General features: G+C 47.6%; 1 protein-coding gene across 8 annotated transcripts in view; it reads right to left on the reverse strand.

The window, feature by feature from the left end:
* jakmip3 (Janus kinase and microtubule interacting protein 3) overlaps window positions 1-21,841 on the reverse strand; it is an 81,905-nt gene extending 60,064 nt beyond the window's left edge. For 4 of the 8 annotated variants that reach the window (XM_031820975.1, XM_031820973.1, XM_031820976.1 and 1 more), the window contains exon 1: window positions 21,465-21,839. The gene's annotated coding sequence lies outside the window, so the exon portion shown is untranslated. Of the gene's footprint in view, window positions 1-21,464 lie in introns of all 8 variants that reach the window. The other 4 variants (XM_031820972.1, XM_031820971.1, XM_031820970.1 and 1 more) reach the window with 2 other exon arrangements.
* Window positions 21,842-22,319: the final 478 nt, after the last annotated feature.

Here is a 22,319-nt window from a genome sequence, read left to right on the forward strand (position 1 = left end):
GGACTTCTCTCTGGATCATCTCCTTACAGACCAGACCGTAGAGACACTCATCCATCACAGTGACAGAGCAGGAACAGGGAAATAGAGGGAGGTAGGGAGATAGAGAGGGGGGGGGGGGGGAGCGAGAGAGAGAGAAAGAGAGGGAGGGAAGGAATGATAGAGAGATAGATAGCTTTCTAGAGAGTGAGAGACAGAGAGAGACACAGAGAGAGAGAGAGAGAGAGAGAGAGAGAGAGAGAGAGAGAGAGAGAGACAGAGAGAGAGAGAGAGAGAGAGAGAGAGAGAGAGACAGAGAGAGACACACAGAGAGAGAGAGAGAGAGAGAGAGAGAGAGAGAGAGAGAGAGAGAGAGAGAGAGAGAGACAGAGAGAGAGAGAGAGAGAGAGAGAGAGAGAGAGAGAGAGACAGAGAGAGACACACAGAGAGAGAGAGAGAGAGAGAGAGAGCGAGAGTAAGAGAGAGAGAGAGAGAGCGAGAGAGACGGAGAGAGAGAGAGAGAGAGAGAGAGAGAGAGAGAGAGAGAGTAAGAGAGAGAGAGGGGGAAAGAGGGAGAGGGTGTGTTCACTAGAGAAACCCTTGTCATGTCGTATGAGAAATGATGTGCCTCTAACACTGTAACACCTATAATATTGTAATAGGTAGCTATATATGGACCACATTGAGTAATAAGGTATCTCTGGACCACTGGGAATATCTCTCACGCCACAGCAGAGAAGTGAGCAGTGTACTGACATTCAATAAGAACTATTTGAACGCTCAACCTTCAGTGAAGAAATATCCTGAAAATATATAAATAAAAGTATAACTACGGCAACAATATTCCTAGAGAAGACATTTTGATCTGACAATTACCAAAACACCAGCTGTCTGATAGTTACCAAAACACCAGCTGTCTGACAGTTACCAAAACACTGGCTGTCTGATAGTTACCAAAACACCAGCTGTCTGATAGTTACCAAAACACCAGCTGTCTGACAGTTACCAAAACACTGGCTGTCTAATAGTTACCAAAACACTGGCTGTCTGATAGTTACCAAAACACTGGCTGTCTGACAGTTACCAAAACACTGGCTGTCTGACAGTTACCAAAACACTGGCTGTCTGACAGTTACCAAAACACTGGCTGTCTGATAGTTACCAAAACACTGGCTGTCTGACAGTTACCAAAACACTGGCTGTCTGATAGTTACCAAAACACTGGCTGTCTGACAGTTACCAAAACACTGGCTGTCTGACAGTTACCAAAACACTGGCTGTCTGACAGTTACCAAAACACTGGCTGTCTGACAGTTACCAAAACACCAGCTGTCTGACAGTTACCAAAACACCAGCTGTCTGACAGTTACCAAAACACCAGCTGTCTGACAGTTACCAAAACACCAGCTGTCTGACAGTTACCAAAACACTGGCTGTCTGACAGTTACCAAAACACCAGCTGTCTGACAGTTACCAAAACACTAGCTGTCTGACAGTTACCAAAACACCAGCTGTCTGACAGTTACCAAAACACTGGCTGTCTGACAGTTACCAAAACACCAGCTGTCTGACAGTTACCAAAACACTGGCTGTCTGACAGTTACCAAAACACCAGCTGTCTGACAGTTACAAAAAGACCAGCTGTCTGACAGCGCAGAAATACAGTACAATTGGACATTGGAGCGGAAACATTTCATTCCTGGACCAAGCGAAGCTGTACCATATCCCCTGGACCAAGCGAAGCTGTACCATATCCCCTGGACCAAGCGAAGCTGTACCATATCCCCTGGACCAAGCGAAGCTGTACCATATCCCCTGGACCAAGCGAAGCTGTACCATATCCCCTGGGCTGTTCTGTATCTCAGACAGACAGTGTTCATGCCAATGCTACTGTGTCTCAGTGCCCACCAGGCCAGTACTGTCACAATCTAGTCCACGTAACAGATGACTATTCCCCTTCACAAACCCTGACCTCTGACAGACAGAGCAGGAGAGGAGGAATATTGATGATTGTAAGCAAGGGAGCTCTGAGTATCTGTCATTGACGTCATTTCCGGTCACAACTTGCAGGCTTGTTTTCGAGTTGCTGTGCGTTTTGTTGCTAACCTGTTTTGCTACCTGACAACTTTACGGTTTTCACTTTTTAATTACCGTTCATATATTTATTTATTTTTTCCTCAACTTTTTCACTCCGGACGCTTTATCTGGACACGATTCGTCAGGACCTCCAACAGCCGAAGCTAAGTAGTAACATTAACATGATGACTTCTAATTGCAGCCGCTGTACTCGGCTTACGGCGAGGATAGCTGTGCTGCAAGCCCAGCTTCAGACGCAATCGTTAGGCAAGGGTAATTTCAGTGTAGGAAAGGATGAAATAGCGTCTGTGGCACCAGTAAGTACAGATAGTAGTGTAAATCCCCTGGCACAGTCCCCGCAGCCGGACAACTTTCTCACGGTTTCTGGAAGGAAATGCTGTAGGAACGCTCAACCGGTGTCGCTCATTCAGCCGACAGAAACTTTCAACCGGTTTTCCCCATTAAGCAGCGGGTCGGAGTCAGAGGCCGATTCTTCTCTGGTCTCTACTCCTCCCGTTACGGGGTCTGAGACGCCGAAGCTTCCCACCATTAGCTCTGACAAATTGAAAACCCTAGTCATTGGCGACTCCATTACCCGCAGTATTAGACTTAAAGCGAATCATCCAGCGATCATACACTGTTTACCCGGGGGCAGGGCTACCGACGTTAAGGCTAATCTGAAGATGGTGCTGGCTAAAGCTAAAACTGGCGAGTGTAGAGAGTATAGAGATATTGTTATCCACGTCGGCACCAACGATGTTAGGATGAAACAGTCAGAAATCACTAAGCGCAACATAGCTTCTGCGTGCATATCAGCTAGAAAGATGTGTCGGCATCGAGTAATTGTCTCTGGCCCCCTCCCAGTTAGGGGGAGTGATGAGCTCTACAGCAGAGTCTCACAACTCAATCGCTGGTTGAAAACTGTTTTCTGCCCCTCCCAAAAGTTAGAATTTGTAGATAATTGGCCCTCTTTCTGGGACTCACCCACAAACAGGACCAAGCCTGACCTGCTGAGGAGTGACGGACTCCATCCTAGCTGGAGGGGTGCTCTCATCTTATCTACCAACATAGACAGGGCTCTAACTCCTCTAGCTCCACAATGAAATAGGGTGCAGGCCAGGCAGCAGGCTGTTAGCCAGCCTGCCAGCATAGTGGAGTCTGCCATTAGCACAGTCAGTGTAGTCAGCTCAGCTATCACCATTGAGACCGTGTCTGTGCCTCGACCTAGGTTGGGCAAAACTAAACATGGCGGTGTTCGCCTTAGCAATCTCACTAGGATAAAGACCACCTCCATTCCTGTCATTACTGAAAGAGATCATGATACCTCACATCTCAAAATAGGGCTACTTAATGTTAGATCCCTTACTTCAAAGGCAATTATAGTCAATGAACTAATCACTGATCATAATCTTGATGTGATTGGCCTGACTGAAACATGGCTTAAGCCTGATGAATTTACTGTTTTAAATGAGGCCTCACCTCCTGGCTACACTAGTGACCATATCCCCCGTGCATCCCGCAAAGGCGGAGGTGTTGCTAACATTTACGATAGCAAATTTCAATTTACAAAAAAAAAAATGACATTTTCGTCTTTTGAGCTTCTAGTCATGAAATCTATGCAGCCTACTCAATCACTTTTTATAGCTACTGTTTACAGGCCTCCTGGGCCATATACAGCGTTTCTCACTGAGTTCCCTGAATTCCTATCGGACCTTGTAGTCATAGCAGATAATATTCTAATCTTTGGTGACTTTAATATTCACATGGAAAAGTCCACAGACCCACTCCAAAAGGCTTTCAGAGCCATCATCGACTCAGTGGGTTTTGTCCAACATGTCTCTGGACCCACTCACTGTCACAGTCATACGCTGGACCTAGTTTTGTCCCATGGAATAAATGTGGTGGATCTTAATGTTTTTCCTCATAATCCTGGACTATCGGACCACCATTTTATTACGTTTGCAATTGCAACAAATAATCTGCTTAGACCCCAACCAAGGAACATCAAAAGTCGTGCTATAAATTCACAGACAACACAAAGATTCCTTGATGCCCTTCCAGACTCCCTCTGCCTACCCAAGGACGCCAGAGGACAAAAATCAGTTAACCACCTAACTGAGGATCTCAATCTAACCTTGCGCAATACCCTAGATGCAGTTGCACCCCTAAAAACAAAAAAAATGTCTCATAAGAAACTAGCTCCCTGGTACACAGAAAATACCCGAGCTCTGAAGCAAGCTTCCAGAAAATTGGAACGGAAATGGCGCCACACCAAACTGGAAGTCTTCCGACTAGCTTGGAAGGACGGTACCGTGCAGTACCGTAGAGCCCTTACTGCTGCTCGATCATCCTATTTTTCTAACTTAATTGAGGAAAATAAGAACAATCCGAAATTCCTTTTTAATACTGTCGCAAAGCTAACTAAAAAGCAGCATTCCCCAAGAGAGGATGACTTTCACTTTAGCAGTGATAAATTCATGAACTTCTTTGAGGAAAAGATTATGATTATTAGAAAGCAAATTACGGACTCCTCTTTAAACCTGCGTATTCCTCCAAACCTCAGTTGTCCTGAGTCTGCACAACTCTGCCAGGACCTAGGATCAAGAGAGACGCTCAAGTGTTTTAGTACTATATCTCTTGACACAATGATGAAAATAATCATGGCCTCTAAACCTTCAAGCTGCATACTGGACCCTATTCCAACTAAACTACTGAAAGAGCTGCTTCCTGTGCTTGGCCCTCCTATGTTGAACATAATAAACGGCTCTCTATCCACTGGATGTGTACCAAACTCACTAAAAGTGGCAGTAATAAAGCCTCTCTTGAAAAAGCCAAACCTTGACCCAGAAAATATAAAAAACTATCGGCCTATATCGAATCTTCCATTCCTCTCAAAAATTTTAGAGAAGGCTGTTGCGCAGCAACTCACTGCCTTCCTGAAGACAAACAATGTATACGAAATGCTTCAGTCTGGTTTTAGACCCCATCATAGCACTGAGACGGCACTTGTGAAGGTGGTAAATGACATTTTAATGGCATCGGACCGAGGCTCTGCATCTGTCCTCGTGCTCCTAGACCTTAGTGCTGCTTTTGATACCATCGATCACCACATTCTTTTGGAGAGATTGGAAACCCAAATTGGTCTACACGGACATGTTCTGGCCTGGTTTAGATCTTATCTGTCGGAAAGATATCAGTTTGTCTCTGTGAATGGTTTGTCCTCTGACAAATCAACTGTAAATTTCGGTGTTCCTCAAGGTTCCGTTTTAGGACCACTATTGTTTTCACTATATATTTTACCTCTTGGGGATGTTATTCGAAAACATAATGTAAACTTTCACTGCTATGCGGATGACACACAGCTGTACATTTCAATGAAACATGGTGAAGCCCCAAAATTGCCCTCGCTAGAAGCATGTGTTTCAGACATAAGGAAGTGGATGGCTGCAAACTTTCTACTATTAAACTCGGACAAAACAGAGATGCTTGTTCTAGGTCCCAAGAAACAAAGAGATCTTCTGTTGAATCTGACAATTAATCTTAATGGTTGTACAGTCGTCTCAAATAAAACTGTGAAGGACCTCGGCGTTACTCTGGACCCTGATCTCTCTTTTGAAGAACATATCAAGACCATTTCGAGGACAGCTTTTTTCCATCTACGTAACATTGCAAAAATCAGAAACTTTCTGTCCAAAAATGATGCAGAAAAATTAATCCATGCTTTTGTCACTTCTAGGTTAGACTACTGCAATGCTCTATTTTCCGGCTACCCGGATAAAGCACTAAATAAACTTCAGTTAGTGCTAAATACGGCTGCTAGAATCCTGACTAGAACCAAAAAATTTGATCATATTACTCCAGTGCTAGCCTCTCTACACTGGCTTCCTGTCAAAGCAAGGGCTGATTTCAAGGTTTTACTGCTAACCTACAAAGCATTACATGGGCTTGCTCCTACCTATCTCTCTGATTTGGTCCTGCCGTACATACCTATACGTACGCTACGGTCACAAGACGCAGGCCTCCTAATTGTCCCTAGAATTTCTAAGCAAACAGCTGGAGGCAGGGCTTTCTCCTATAGAGCTCCATTTTTATGGAACGGTCTGCCTACCCATGTCAGAGACGCAGACTCGGTCTCAACCTTTAAGTCTTTACTGAAGACTCATCTCTTCAGTGGGTCATATGATTGAGTGTAGTCTGGCCCAGGAGTGGGAAGGTGAACGGAAAGGCTCTGGAGCAACGAACCGCCCTTGCTGTCTCTGCCTGGCCGGTTCCCCTCTTTCCACTGGGATTCTCTGCCTCTAACCCTATTACAGGGGCTGAGTCACTGGCTTGCTGGGGCTCTCTCATGCCGTCCCTGGAGGGGGTGCGTCACCTGAGTGGGTTGATTCACTGTTGTGGTCATCCTGTCTGGGTTGGCGCCCCCCCCCCCCTTGGGTTGTGCCGTGGCGGAGATCTTTGTGGGCTATACTCAGCCTTGTCTCAGGATGGTAAGTTGGTGGTTGAAGATATCCCTCTAGTGGTGTGGGGGCTGTGCTTTGGCAAAGTGGGTGGGGTTATATCCTTCCTGTTTGGCCCTGTCCGGGGGTGTCCTCGGATGGGGCCACAGTGTCTCCTGACCCCTCCTGTCTCAGCCTCCAGTATTTATGCTGCAGTAGTTTATGTGTCGGGGGGCTGGGGTCAGTTTGTTATATCTGGAGTACTTCTCCTGTCCTATTCGGTGTCCTGTGTGAATCTAAGTGTGCGTTCTCTAATTCTCTCCTTCTCTCTTTCTTTCTCTCTCTCGGAGGACCTGAGCCCTAGGACCATGCCCCAGGACTACCTGACATGATGACTCCTTGCTGTCCCCAGTCCACCTGGCCATGCTGCTGTTCCAGTTTCAACTGACCTGAGCCCTAGGACCATGCCCCAGGACTACCTGACATGATGACTCCTTGCTGTCCCCAGTCTACCTGGCCATGCTGCTGCTCCAGTTTCAACTTCCACCTGACTGTGCTGCTGCTCTAGTTTCAACTGTTCTGCCTTATTATTATTCGACCATGCTGGTCATTTATGAACATTGAACATCTTGACCATGTTCTGTTATAATCTCCACCCGGCACAGCCAGAAGAGGACTGGCCACCCCACATAGCCTGGTTCCTCTCTAGGTTTCTTCCTAGGTATTGGCCTTTCTAGGGAGTTTTTCCTAGCCACCGTGCTTCTCCACCTGCATTGCTTGCTGTTTGGGGTTTTAGGCTGGGTTTCTGTACAGCACTTTGAGATATCAGCTGATGTACGAAGGGCTATATAAATAAATTTGATTTGATTTGATTTGAATACAGAGAGCTATTAAGGAGCAGGAGGAGAGGAGGATAACAGAGAGGAGGAATACAGAGAGGAGGAATACAGAGAGGAGGAATACAGAGAGGAGGAATACAGAGCGGAGGGATGCAGAGAGGAGGGATACAGAGAGGAGGGATACAGAGAGGAGGAATACAGAGAGGAGGGATACAAAGAGGAGGGATACAGAGAGGAGGAATACAGAGAGGAGGGATACAGAGAGCTATAAAGGAGGAGGAGAGGAGGGATACAGAGAGGAGGGATACAGAGAGCTATAAAGGAGGAGGAGAGGAGGGATACAGAGAGGAGGGATACAGAGAGCTATAAAGGAGGAGGAGAGGAGGGATACAGAGAGCTATAAAGGAGGAGGAGAGGAGGGATACAGAGAGGAGGGATACAGAGAGGAGGGATACAGAGAGGAGGAATACAGAGAGGAGGAATACAGAGAGGAGGGATACAGAGAAGAGGGATACAGAGAGCAATAAAGGAGGAGGAGGAGGAGGAGGAGGAGGAGGAGAGGAGGGATACAGAGAGGAGGGATACAGAGAGGAGGGATACAGAGAGGAGGGATACAGAGAGGAGGAATGCAGAGAGGAGGAATACAGAGAGGAGGGATACAGAGAGGAGGAATACAGAGAGCTATAAAGGAGGAGGAGAGGAGGGATACAGAGAGGAGGGATACAGAGAGGAGGGATACAGAGAGGAGGGATACAGAGAGGAGGAATACAGAGAGGAGGGATACAGAGAGGAGGGATACAGAGAGCTATAAAGGAGGAGGAATACAGAGAGGAGGGATACAGAGAGGAGGGATACAGAGAGGAGGGATACAGAGAGGAGGGATACAGATAGCTATAAAGGAGGAGGGATACAGAGAGGAGGAATACAGAGAGGAGGGATACAGAGAGCTATAAAGGAGGAGGAGAGGAGGGATACAGAGAGGAGGAGGAGAGGAGGGATACAGAGAGGAGGAGAGGAGGGATACAGAGAGCTATAAAGGAGGAGGAGAGGAGGGATACAGAGAGGAGGAGGAGAGGAGGGATACAGAGAGGAGGAGAGGAGGGATACAGAGAGCTATAAAGGAGGAGGGATACAGAGAGGATGGATACAGAGAGCTATAGAGGAGGAGAGGAGGGATACAGAGAGGAGGGATACAGAGAGGAGGGATACAGAGAGGAGGGATACAGAGAGGAGGGATACAGAGAGGAGGAATACAGAGAGGAGGGATACAGAGAGGAGGGATACAGAGAGGAGGAATACAGAGAGGAGGGATACAGAGGGGAGGAATACAGAGAGGAGGGATACAGAGAGGAGGAATACAGAGAGGAGGGATACAGAGGGCTATAAAGGAGGAGGAGGAGGAGGGATACAGAGGGCTATAAAGGAGGAGGAGGAGGAGGGATACAGAGAGCTATAAAGGAGGAGGAGGAGGAGGGATACAGAGGGCTATAAAGGAGGAGGAGGGATACAGAGGGCTATAAAGGAGGAGGAGGAGGGATACAGAGGGGAGGGATACAGAGAGCTATAAAGGAGGAGGAGAGGAGGGATACAGAGAGCTATGAAGGAGGAGTAGAGGAGGGATACAGAGAGGAGGGATACAGAGAGGAGGGATACAGAGAGGAGGAATACAGAGAGGAGGGATACAGAGAGGAGGAATACAGAGAGGAGGGATACAGAGAGGAGGAATACAGAGAGGAGGAATGCAGAGAGGATGAATACAGAGAGGAGGGATACAGAGAGGAGGAATACAGAGAGGAGGAATACAAAGAGGAGGGATACAGAGAGGAGGGATACAGAGAGGAGGGATACAGAGAAGAGGGATACAGAGAGCTATAAAGGAGGAGGAGAGGAGGGATACAGAGAGGAGGAGGAGAGGAGGGATACAGAGAGGAGGAGAGGAGGGATACAGAGAGGAGGAGGAGAGGAGGGATACAGAGAGCTATAAAGGAGGAGGGATACAGAGAGGATGGATACAGAGAGCTATAGAGGAGGAGGAGAGGAGGGATACAGAGAGGAGGGATACAGAGAGGAGGGATACAGAGAGGAGGGATACAGAGAGGAGGAATACAGAGAGGAGGGATACAGAGAGGAGGAATACAGAGAGGAGGAATACAGAGAGGAGGGATACAGAGAGGAGGGATACAGAGAGCTATAAAGGAGGAGGAGGAGGAGGAGGGATACAGAGGGGAGGAATACAGAGAGGAGGGATACAGAGGGCTATAAAGGAGGAGGAGGAGGAGGGATACAGAGGGGAGGAATACAGAGGGGAGGAATACAGAGAGGAGGGATACAGAGAGGAGGGATACAGAGGGGAGGAATACAGAGAGGAGGGATACAGAGAGCTATAAAGGAGGAGGAGGAGGAGGGATACAGAGGGCTATAAAGGAGGAGGAGGAGGAGGGATACAGAGGGCTATAAAGGAGGAGGAGAGGAGGGATACAGAGAGGAGGGATACAGAGGGCTATAAAGGAGGAGGAGGAGGAGGGATACAGAGGGCTATAAAGGAGGAGGAGGAGGAGGGATACAGAGAGGAGGGATACAGAGGGCTATAAAGGAGGAGGAGGAGGAGGGATACAGAGGGCTATAAAGGAGGAGGAGAGGAGGGATACAGAGAGGAGGGATACAGAGGGCTATAAAGGAGGAGGAGGAGGAGGGATACAGAGGGGAGGAATACAGAGAGGAGGGATACAGAGAGCTATAAAGGAGGAGGAGGAGGAGGAGGAATACAGAGGGGAGGGATACAGAGAGGAGGGATACAGAGGGCTATAAAGGAGGAGGAGAGGAGGGATACAGAGAGCTATAAAGGAGGAGGAGGAGGAGGGATACAGAGGGCTATAAAGGAGGAGGAGAGGAGGGATACAGAGGGCTATAAAGGAGGAGGAGAGGAGGGATACAGAGGGCTATAAAGGAGGAGGAGAGGAGGGATACAGAGGGCTATAAAGGAGGAGGAGAGGAGGGATACAGAGAGCTATAAAGGAGGAGGAGAGGAGGGATACAGAGGGCTATAAAGGAGGAGGAGAGGAGGGATGTGAGCTGCACACTAATGCCTGTATCTTTATTGATTGAACCCTTATTTTACTGTATGTTTATCTATTTTACCAGGTCAGTTGACTGAGAACACATTCTCTTCTACAGCAACGACCTGGGGAATAGTGACAGGGGAGAGGAGGGGGGGGGGTGAATGAGCCAATTGTGAACTGGGGCGGCAGGTAGCCTAGTGGTTAGAGCGTTGGGCCAGTAACGGAAAGGTTGCTAGATCGAATCTCAGAGCTGACATTCGATCTGTCATTCTGCCCCTGAACAAGGCAGTTTAACCCGCGGTCATTGTAAATAAGAATTGGTTCTTAACTGACTTACCTAGTTGAGTACATAAATGATAAGGTGATGGTTTGAGGACAAGATTGGGAATTGGCACACTATCTTGAGTGCTACTTTTGGCCAGAGCCCTATGGAGATAGTAGTGCTATAGGGAATAGGGTCAGGTCTAAAGTAGTGCACTATATAGGGAATAGGGTGCCATTTGGGACACAACCCACCCTGGATACATAGTTTAACACCTCTGATCACACAGATACCTAGTCTATCACCTGATACCTAGTCTAACACCTGATACCTAGTCTAACACCTGATACCTAGTCTACCATCTCTGATCACACAGATACCTAGTCTAACACCTGCTAGCTAGTCTAACACCTGATAGCTAGTCTAACATCTGATACCTAGTCTAACATCTGATACCTAGTATATCACCTGATACCTCGTCTAACACCTGATACCTAGTCTAACATCTGATACCTAGTCTAACACCTGATACCTAGTCTATCATCTGATACCTAGTCTAACATCTGATACCTAGTCTAACTTCTGATACCTAGTCTAACACCTCTGATCACACAGATACCTAGTCTAACACATGATACCTAGTCTATCATCTGATACCTAGTCTAACATCTGATACCTAGTCTAACTTCTGATACCTAGTCTAACACCTCTGATCACACAGATACCTAGTCTAACACCTGATACCTAGTCTATCACCTGATACCTAGTCTAACTTCTGATACCTAGTCTAACTTCTGATACCTAGTCTATCATCTGATTCCTAGTCTAACACCTGATACCTAGTCTATCACCTGATACCTAGTCTAACACCTGATACCTAGTCTATCACCTGATACCTAGTCTAACATCTGATACCTAGTCTAACACCTGATACCTAGTCTATCACCTGATACCTAGTCTATCATCTGATACCTAGTCTAACACCTGATACCTAGTCTAACACCTGATACCTAGTCTAACACCTGCTAGCTAGTCTAAGACCTCTGATCACACTGCTAGCTGCTAGCACTGCTATCTAGTCTAAAACCTCTGAACACACTGCTATCTAGTCTAAAACCTCTGATCACACTGCTAGCTAGTCTAAAACCTCTGATCACACTGCTAGCTAGTCTAAAACCTCTGATCACACTGCTAGCTAGTCTAAAATCTCTGAACACACTGCTAGCTAGTCTAAAATCTCTGAACACACTGTTAGCTAGTCTAACACCTCTGATCACACTGCTAGCTAGTTGACAGTTGTCAGTTGGTTTTTCATAGCCAAGCATTTAGAGGTTGAGACAGCAGGTGCAGTAGAGAGAGAGATGTGTGTGTGTGTGTGTGTGTGTGTGTGTGTGTGTGTGTGTGTGTGTGTGTGTGTGTGTGTGTGTGTGTGTGTGTGTGTGTGTGTGTGTGTGTGTGTGTGTCAGGCTAGCTGATACAGCATTTGTTTAATGAGCATGTCTCCCTGGGATGCTGTCATAGGAGGAAGGTTCCTCATTTTATATTTATTCATACTGCCAGCCATGCAAACATTTAATACTGCTGTACTGTACTGAACCAACTAAAACTACACATCTAAACTACAGACACAAATACAAGTATATCACCCTGACAGCATTTAATACTGCTGTACTGTACTGTACCAACTAAAACTACACATCTAAACTACAGACACAAATACAAGTATATCACCCTGACAGCATTTAATACTGCTGTACTGTACTGTACCAACTAAAACTACACATCTAAACTACAGACAGAAATACAAGCATATCACCCTGACAGCAGAGGGGAAGAGAAAATCATCTGTCACAACCTAAACCTCCCAGGCACCAGCATGCTTCTCTTGGTGAGGTGAGAAGAGAGAGAGGTGTGTTGTGTCTGTCACAAATTAAACCTCCCAGGCACCAGCATGCTTCTCTTGGTTAGGAGAGAAGAGAGAGAGGTGTGTTGTGTCTGTCACAACCTAAACCTCCCAGGCACCAGCATGCTTCTCTTGGTGAGGTGAGAAGAGAGAGAGGTGTGTTGTGTCTGTCACAACCTAAACCTCCCAGGCACCAGCATGCTTCTCTTGGTGAGGTGAGAAGAGAGAGAGGTGTGTTGTGTCTGTCACAAATTAAACCTCCCAGGCACCAGCATGCTTCTCTTGGTTAGGAGAGAAGAGAGAGAGGTGTGTTGTGTCTGTCACAAATTAAACCTCCCAGGCACCAGCATGCTTCTCTTGGTGAGGAGAGAAGAGAGAGAGGTGTGTTGTGTCTGTCACAACCTAAACCTCCCAGGCACCAGCATGCTTCTCTTGGTGAGGTGAGAAGAGAGAGAGGTGTGTTGTGTCTGTCACAACCTAAACCTCCCAGGCACCAGCATGCTTCTCTTGGTGAGGTGAGAAGAGAGAGAGGTGTGTTGTGTCTGTCACAAATTAAACCTCCCAGGCACCAGCATGCTTCTCTTGGTTAGGAGAGAAGAGAGAGAGGTGTGTTGTGTCTGTCACAACCTAAACCTCCCAGGCACCAGCATGCTTCTCTTGGTGAGGTGAGAAGAGAGAGAGGTGTGTTGTGTCTGTCACAACCTAAACCTCCCAGGCACCAGCATGCTTCTCTTGGTTTAGGTGAGAAGAGAGAGAGGTGTGTTGTGTCTGTCACAACCTAAACCTCCCAGGCACCAGCATGCTTCTCTTGGTGAGGTGAGAAGAGAGAGAGGTGTGTTGTGTCTGTCACAACCTAAACCTCCCAGGCACCAGCATGCTTCTCTTGGTGAGGTGAGAAGAGAGAGAGGTGTGTTGTGTCTGTCACAACCTAAACCTCCCAGGCACCAGCATGCTTCTCTTGGTGAGGTGAGAAGAGAGAGAGGTGTGTTGTGTCTGTCACAACCTAAACCTTCCAGGCACCAGCATGCTTCTCTTGGTGAGGTGAGAAGAGAGAGAGGTGTGTTGTGTCTGTCACAACCTAAACCTCCCAGGCACCAGCATGCTTCTCTTGGTTTAGGTGAGAAGAGAGAGAGGTGTGTTGTGTCTGTCACAAATTAAACCTCCCAGGCACCAGCATGCTTCTCTTGGTTAGGAGAGAAGAGAGAGAGGTGTGTTGTGTCTGTCACAAATTAAACCTCCCAGGCACCAGCATGCTTCTCTTGGTGAGGAGAGAAGAGAGAGAGGTGTGTTGTGTCTGTCACAATCTAAACCTCCCAGGCACCAGCATGCTTCTCTTGGTTTAGGTGAGAAGAGAGAGAGGTGTGTTGTGTCTGTCACAACCTAAACCTCCCAGGCACCAGCATGCTTCTCTTGGTTTAGGTGAGAAGAGAGAGAGGTGTGTTGTGTCTGTCACAACCTAAACCTCCCAGGCACCAGCATGCTTCTCTTGGTTTAGGTGAGAAGAGAGAGATGTGTGTTGTGTCTGTCACAACCTAAACCTCCCAGGCACCAGCATGCTTCTCTTGGTTTAGGTGAGAAGAGAGAGAGGTTTGTTGTGTCTGTCACAACCTAAACCTCCCAGGCACCAGCATGCTTCTCTTGGTTTAGGTGAGAAGAGAGAGAGGTGTGTTGTGTCTGTCACAACCTAAACCTCCCAGGCACCAGCATGCTTCTTTTGGTGAGGTGAGAAGAGAGAGAGGTGTGTTGTGTCTGTCACAACCTAAACCTCCCAGGCACCAGCATGCTTCTCTTGGTGAGGTGAGAAGAGAGAGAGGTGTGTTGTGTCTGTCACAACCTAAACCTCCCAGGCACCAGCATGCTTCTCTTGGTGAGGTGAGAAGAGAGAGAGGTGTGTTGTGTCTGTTACAACCTAAACCTCCCAGGCACCAGCATGCTTCTCTTGGTGAGGAGAGAAGAGAGAGAGGTGTGTTGTGTCTGTCACAACCTAAACCTCCCAGGCACCAGCATGCTTCTCTTGGTGAGGAGAGAAGAGAGAGAGGTGTGTTGTGTCTGTTACAACCTAAACCTCCCAGGCACCAGCATGCTTCTCTTGGTGAGGTGAGAAGAGAGAGAGGTGTGTTGTGTCTGTTACAACCTAAACCTCCCAGGCACCAGCATGCTTCTCTTGGTGAGGAGAGAAGAGAGAGAGGTGTGTTGTGTCTGTCACAACCTAAACCTCCCAGGCACCAGCATGCTTCTCTTGGTGAGGTGAGAAGAGAGAGAGGTGTGTTGTGTCTGTTACAACCTAAACCTCCCAGGCAACAGCATGCTTCTCTTGGTTTAGGTGAGAAGAGAGAGAGGTGTGTTGTGTCTGTTACAACCTAAACCTCCCAGGCACCAGCATGCTTCTCTTGGTGAGGTGAGAAGAGAGAGAGGTGTGTTGTGTCTGTTACAACCTAAACCTCCCAGGCACCAGCATGCTTCTCTTGGTGAGGTGAGAAGAGAGAGAGGTGTGTTGTGTCTGTTACAACCTAAACCTCCCAGGCACCAGCATGCTTCTCTTGGTGAGGTGAGAAGAGAGAGAGGTGTGTTGTGTCTGTCACAACCTAAACCTCCCAGGCACCAGCATGCTTCTCTTGGTGAGGAGAGAAGAGAGAGAGGTGTGTTGTGTCTGTCACAACCTAAACCTCCCAGGCACCAGCATGCTTCTCTTGGTGAGGTGAGAAGAGAGAGAGGTGTGTTGTGTCTGTTACAACCTAAACCTCCCAGGCAACAGCATGCTTCTCTTGGTTTAGGTGAGAAGAGAGAGAGGTGTGTTGTGTCTGTCACAACCTAAACCTCCCAGGCACCAGCATGCTTCTCTTGGTGAGGTGAGAAGAGAGAGAGGTGTGTTGTGTCTGTCACAACCTAAACCTCCCAGGCACCAGCATGCTTCTCTTGGTGAGGTGAGAAGAGAGAGAGGTGTGTTGTGTCTGTCACAACCTAAACCTCCCAGGCACCAGCATGCTTCTCTTGGTGAGGTGAGAAGAGAGAGAGGTGTGTTGTGTCTGTTACAACCTAAACCTCCCAGGCACCAGCATGCTTCTCTTGGTGAGGAGAGAAGAGAGAGAGGTGTGTTGTGTCTGTCACAACCTAAACCTCCCAGGCACCAGCATGCTTCTCTTGGTGAGGAGAGAAGAGAGAGAGGTGTATTTTGCTGGTCATTATAGTTGAACTATGAATACAAACCTTAATCCCAGCTTGACTTATTCTCAAAGCCATAACCCTGTTCTACACTCTTAGAAAAAAAAGGGGTCTTTGTCTGTCCCTGTATGAGAACCCTTTTGGGTTCCTGGTAGAACCCTTTTGGGTTCCAGGTAGAACCCTCTGTAGAAAGAGTTCTACATGGAACACAAAAGGGTTCTACCTCATGGCTTGGTTTTTGCTCTGTCAAGCACTGTCAACTGTGGGACCTTATATAGACAGGTGTATAGCCTTTCCAAATCATGTCCAAATCAATTGAATTCACCACAGGTGGACTCCAATCAAGTTGTAGAAACATCTCAAGGATGATCAATGGAAACAGGATGCACCTGAGCTCAATTTTGAGTCTCGTAGCAAAGGGTCTGAATACTTCTGTAAATAAGGTATTTCTGTTTCTAAAAACCTGTTTTTGCTTTGTCATTATGGGATGTTGTCTTTATATGGCTGAGGATTCTTTTTAATGTAATCCATTTTAGAATAAGGCTGTAAAGTAACAACGTTATAAGGGTGACTAACTACCCCACCACAGAGTTGTTCTGTAATAAGGGTGACTAACTACCCCACCACAGAGTTGTTCTGTAATAAGGGTGACTAACTACCCCACCACAGAGACCACAGAGTTGTTCTGTAATAAGGGTGACTAACTACCCCACCACAGAGACCACAGAGTTGTTCTGTAATAAGGGTGACTAACTACCCCACCACAGAGACCACAGAGTTGTTCTGTATTAAGGGTGACTAACTACCCCACCACAGAGTTGTTCTGTAATAAGGGTGATTAACTACCCCACCACAGAGTTGTTCTGTAATAAGGGTGACTAACTACCCCACCACAGAGACCACAGAGTTGTTCTGTATTAACGGTGACTAACTACCCCACCACAGAGTTGTTCTGTATTAAGGGTGACTAACTACCCCACCACAGAGACCACAGAGTTGTTCTGTATTAACGGTGACTAACTACCCCACCACAGAGACCACAGAGTTGTTCTGTATTAACGGTGACTAACTACCCCACCACAGAGTTGTTCTGTAATAAGGGTGACTAACTACCCCACCACAGAGACCACAGAGTTGTTCTGTAATAAGGGTGACTAACTACCCCACCACAGAGTTGTTCTGTAATAAGGGTGACTAACTACCCCACCAGAGAGACCACAGAGTTGTTCTGTAATAAGGGTGACTAACTACCCCACCACAGAGACCACAGAGTTGTTCTGTAATAAGGGTGATTAACTACCCCACCACAGAGTTGTTCTGTAATAAGGGTGACTAACTACCCCACCAGAGAGTTGTTCTGTAATAAGGGTGACTAACTACCCCACCACAGAGTTGTTCTGTAATAAGGGTGACTAACTACCCCACCACGAGTTGTTCTGTAATAAGGGTGACTAACTACCCCACCACAGAGTTGTTCTGTAATAAGGGTGACTAACTACCCCACCACAGAGTTGTTCTGTAATAAGGGTGACTAACTACCCCACCACAGAGTTGTTCTGTAATAAGGGTGACTAACTACCCCACCACAGAGTTGTTCTGTAATAAGGGTGACTAACTACCCCACCACAGAGTTGTTCTGTAATAAGGGTGACTAACTACCCCACCACAGAGACCACAGAGTTGTTCTGTAATAAGGGTGACTAACTACCCCACCACAGAGTTGTTCTGTAATAAGGGTGACTAACTACCCCACCACAGAGTTGTTCTGTAATAAGGGTGACTAACTACCCCACCACAGAGTTGTTCTGTAATAAGGGTGACTAACTACCCCACCACAGAGTTGTTCTGTAATAAGGGTGACTAACTACCCCACCACAGAGTTGTTCTGTAATAAGGGTGACTAACTACCCCACCAGAGAGTTGTTCTGTAATAAGGGTGACTAACTACCCCACCACAGAGTTGTTCTGTAATAAGGGTGACTAACTACCCCACCACAGAGTTGTTCTGTAATAAGGGTGACTAACTACCCCACCACAGAGTTGTTCTGTAATAAGGGTGACTAACTACCCCACCACAGAGTTGTTCTGTATTAAGGGTGACTAACTACCCCACCAGAGAGTTGTTCTGTAATAAGGGTGACTAACTACCCCACCAGAGAGTTGTTCTGTAATAAGGGTGACTAACTACCCCACCACAGAGACCACAGAGTTGTTCTGTAATAAGGGTGACTAACTACCCCACCACAGAGACCACAGAGTTGTTCTGTAATAAGGGTGACTAACTACCCCACCACAGAGACCACAGAGTTGTTCTGTAATAAGGGTGACTAACTACCCCACCACAGAGACCACAGAGTTGTTCTGAACATACCCAGAACAACTACTGTATGTTTCAACCATCTCTACACACATGAACATACCCAGAACAACTACAGTATGTTTCAACTGTCTCTACATACATGAACAACTACAGTATGTTTCAACTGTCTCTACATACATGAACAACTACAATATGTTTCAACTGTCTCTACATACATGAACAACTACAATATGTTTCAACTGTCTCTACACACATGAACAACTACAATATCTTTCAACTGTCTCTACACACATGAACATACCCAGAACTACAATATGTTTCAACTGTCTCTACACACATGAACAACTACAATATGTTTCAACCATCTGTACACACATGAACGTACCCAGAACAACTACAATATGTACATCCTTAACACGCTATAAGTCACCATCCAGGACCTATATAAAATGCGGTAAGTGGTACCGGAGCACCAAGTCTGGGTCCAAAAGGCTCCTTAACAGCTCCTACCCCGAAGCCATCAGACTCCTGAACACCTAATCAAATGGCCCCCCCCTCCATTTGTTTTGTACACTGCTGCTACTCACTGTTTATTATCTTTACACAGTCACTCCACCCCTACCTTTCATTTCACCCTTTATTTAACCAGGTAGGCTAGTTGAAACTACAGTAGGTTTTCAACTGTACCTACATGTACAAATGACCTCAACTAACTTGTACCCCTGCACACTGACTCTGTACCGGTACCCCCTGTATATAGCCTCCACATTGACTCTGTACCAGTACCCCCTGTATATAGCCTCCACATTGACTCTGTACTGGTACCCCCTGTATATAGCCTCCACATTGACTCTGTACCGGTACCCCCTGTATATAGCCTCTACACTGACTCTGTACCGGTACCCCCTGTATATAGCCTCCACATTGACTCTGTACTGGAACCCCCTTTATATAGCCTCCACACTGACTCTGTACCGGTACGCCCTGTATATAGCCTCCACATTGACTCTGTACCGGTACCCCCTGTATATAGCCTCCACACTGACTCTGTACCGGTACCCCCTGTACATAGCCTCCACACTGACTCTGTACCGGTACCCCCTGTATATAGCCTCCACATTGACTCTGTACCGGTACCCCTTGTATATAGCCTCCACATTGACTCTGTACCAGTACCCCCTGTATATAGCCTCCACATTGACTCTGTACCGGTACCCCCTGTATATAGCCTCCACATTGACTCTGTACCGGTACACCCTGTATATAGCCTCTACACTGACTCTGTACCGGTACCCCCTGTATATAGCCTTCACATTGACTCTGTACTGGAACCCCCTGTATATAGCCTCCACATTGACTCTGTACCGGTACCCCCTGTATATAGCCTCCACATTGACTCTGTACCGGTACCCCCTGTATATAGCCTCCACATTGACTCTGTACCAGTACCCCCTGTATATAGCCTCCACATTGACTCTGTACCGGTACCCCCTGTATATAGCCTCCACATTGACTCTGTACCAGTACCCCCTGTATATAGCCTCCACATTGACTCTGTACCGGTACCCCCTGTATATAGCCTCCACATTGACTCTGTACCATTACCCTCTGTATATAGCCTCCACACTGACTCTGTACCGGTACCCCCTGTATATAGCCTCCACATTGACTCTGTACCGGTACCCCCTGTATATAGCCTCCACACTGACTCTGTACCGGTACCCCCTGTATATAGCCTCCACATTGACTCTGTACCGGTACCCCCTTTATATAGCCTCCACATTGACTCTGTACCGGTACCCCCTGTATATAGCCTCCACATTGACTCTGTACTGGTACCCCCTGTATATAGACTCCACATTGACTCTGTACCAGTACCCCCTGTATTTAGCCTCCACATTGACTCTGTACCAGTACCCCTGTATTTAGCCTCCACATTGACTCTGTACCGGTAGCCCCTGTATATAGCCTCCACATTGACTCTGTACCGGTACCCCCTGTATATAGCCTCCACATTGACTCTGTACCGGTACCCCCTGTATATAGCCTCCACATTGACTCTGTACCGGTACCCCCTGTATATAGCTTCCACATTGACTCTGTACTGGTACCCCCTGTATATAGCCTCCACATTGACTATGTACCATTACCCCCTGTATATAGACTAACATCTCTGGCTGGCAGAGACTGGAGCGACCCGACTAACATCTCTGGCTGGCAGAGACTGGAGCGACCCGAACAACATCTCTGGCTGACAGAGACTGGAGCGGCCCGATCAACATCTCTGGCTGGCAGAGACTGGAGCGACCCGACTAACATCTCTAGCTGGCAGAGACTGGAGCGACCCGACTAACATCTCTGGCTGACAGAGACTGGAGCGACCCGACTAACATCTCTGGCTGGCAGAGACTGGAGCGACCCGACTAACATCTCTGGCTGACAGAGACTGGAGCAACCCGACTAACATCTCTGGCTGACAGAGACTGGAGCGACCCGACAAACATCTCTGGCTGGCAGAGACTGGAGCGACCCGACTAACATCTCTGGCTGGCAGAGACTGGAGCGACCCGAACAACATCTCTGGCTGACAGAGACTGGAGCGACCCGATCAACATCTCTGGCTGACAGAGACTGGAGCGACCCGACTAACATCTCTGGCTGGCAGACACTGGAGCGACCCGACCAACATCTCTGGCTGGCAGAGACTGGAGCGACCCGAACAACATCTCTGGCTGGCAGAGACTGGAGCTACCCGACCAACATCTTTGGCTGGCAGAGACTGGAGCGACCCGAACAACATCTCTTGCTGGCAGAGACTGGAGTGACCCCAACAACATCTCTGGCTGGCTGGACCCATATTGTTTTACATAGAGAGAGAGAGAGAGAGAGAGAGATGCTGCGGCAGCTTCTACTAACAGAGAGGTTTAACACACAACAAGGCCCACATACATCCTCATTACCATTATACTGAAGAACAACAAGCTATCTGACAGACACACACCACAGTCACAGACACACATCACAGTCACAGATACACGCCACAGTCACAGATCACAGTCACAGATACAGATCACAGTCACAGATACAGATCACAGTCACAGATACAGATCACAGTCACAGACACACATCACAGTCACAGATACACGCCACAGTCACAGATACACATCACAGTCACAGATACACAACACAGTCACAGATACACAACACAGTCACAGATACACACCACAGTCACAGTTAAACATCACAGTCACAGATACACAACACAGTCACAGTTACACATCACAGTCACAAATACACATCACACCTACAGATAGCAGAATGATGTATGCAACAGCTCCACCCTGCAGCATTCTCTGCCATACCTCTACCTCTCTCTCTCTACCTCTCTCCAACAGGAACTCAAACAAGCGTATGATTAGAGTTAGACCAACCTTAAAACCATGATCCAGTTTGTGACGTGAACGCTGTCTGTCTGTCTGCTCCCTTGCCTGCCTTAGCTGGGGAACTGTGCTAGAATCGCCATTTTCTGCTATGAGCTGTGGCACATTCTCCTAAAACGAACACAGTCTTCTGCATGTCTATCTCTCTAGTGTCTCTACCGTACAGCCAGTTCTGCTTCCCTGAGTCACAGCCCTCATCTCTCTCTCTCTCGCTCTCTCTGATAATGGAGTATAAAGATGGGAGGCTGCCTGCATGCAATCCCTGACTAACTAGCCTCCACATACAGCAGCACCCACAATCCCTGAAATAACACAGGCAGAGAGAGGATAATGATTCATCACAAAAAGGGAGGAGGCACAAAAGAGGGAGAGAGGGAAAATCCAGTTGATATGAAGGAAGAGCAGGATTGTGATGCTTACCGTGAACACACAGCCCTCCCTGGTGGAGAGAGGAAACCAGGCAGCCGGTAGGAGACAGGAGACGGAGGAGGAGGAGGAGGAGGAGGAGACGGAGGAGGAGGAGGAGGAGGAGGAGACGGAGGAGGAGGAGGAGGATGAGGAGGCAGAGGAAGAGCAGGATTGTGATGCTTACCGTGAACACACAGCCCTCCCTGGTGGAGAGAGGGAACCAGGCAGCCGGTAGGAGACAGGAAGCAGAGGAGGAGGAGGAGGCGGAGGAGGAGGAGGAGGAGGAGGATTGTGATGCTTACCGTGAACACACAGCCCTCCCTGGTGGAGAGAGGAAACCAGGCAGCCGGTAGGAGACAGGAAGCAGAGGAGGAGGAGGAGGAGACGGAGGAGGCGGAGGAGGAGGAGGAGGAGACGGAGGAGGAGGAGGAGGAGACG

The sequence above is a fragment of the Oncorhynchus kisutch genome, unplaced genomic scaffold (assembly GCF_002021735.2).
Source record: "Oncorhynchus kisutch isolate 150728-3 unplaced genomic scaffold, Okis_V2 scaffold3805, whole genome shotgun sequence".
Lineage (NCBI taxonomy): Eukaryota > Metazoa > Chordata > Actinopteri > Salmoniformes > Salmonidae > Oncorhynchus > Oncorhynchus kisutch.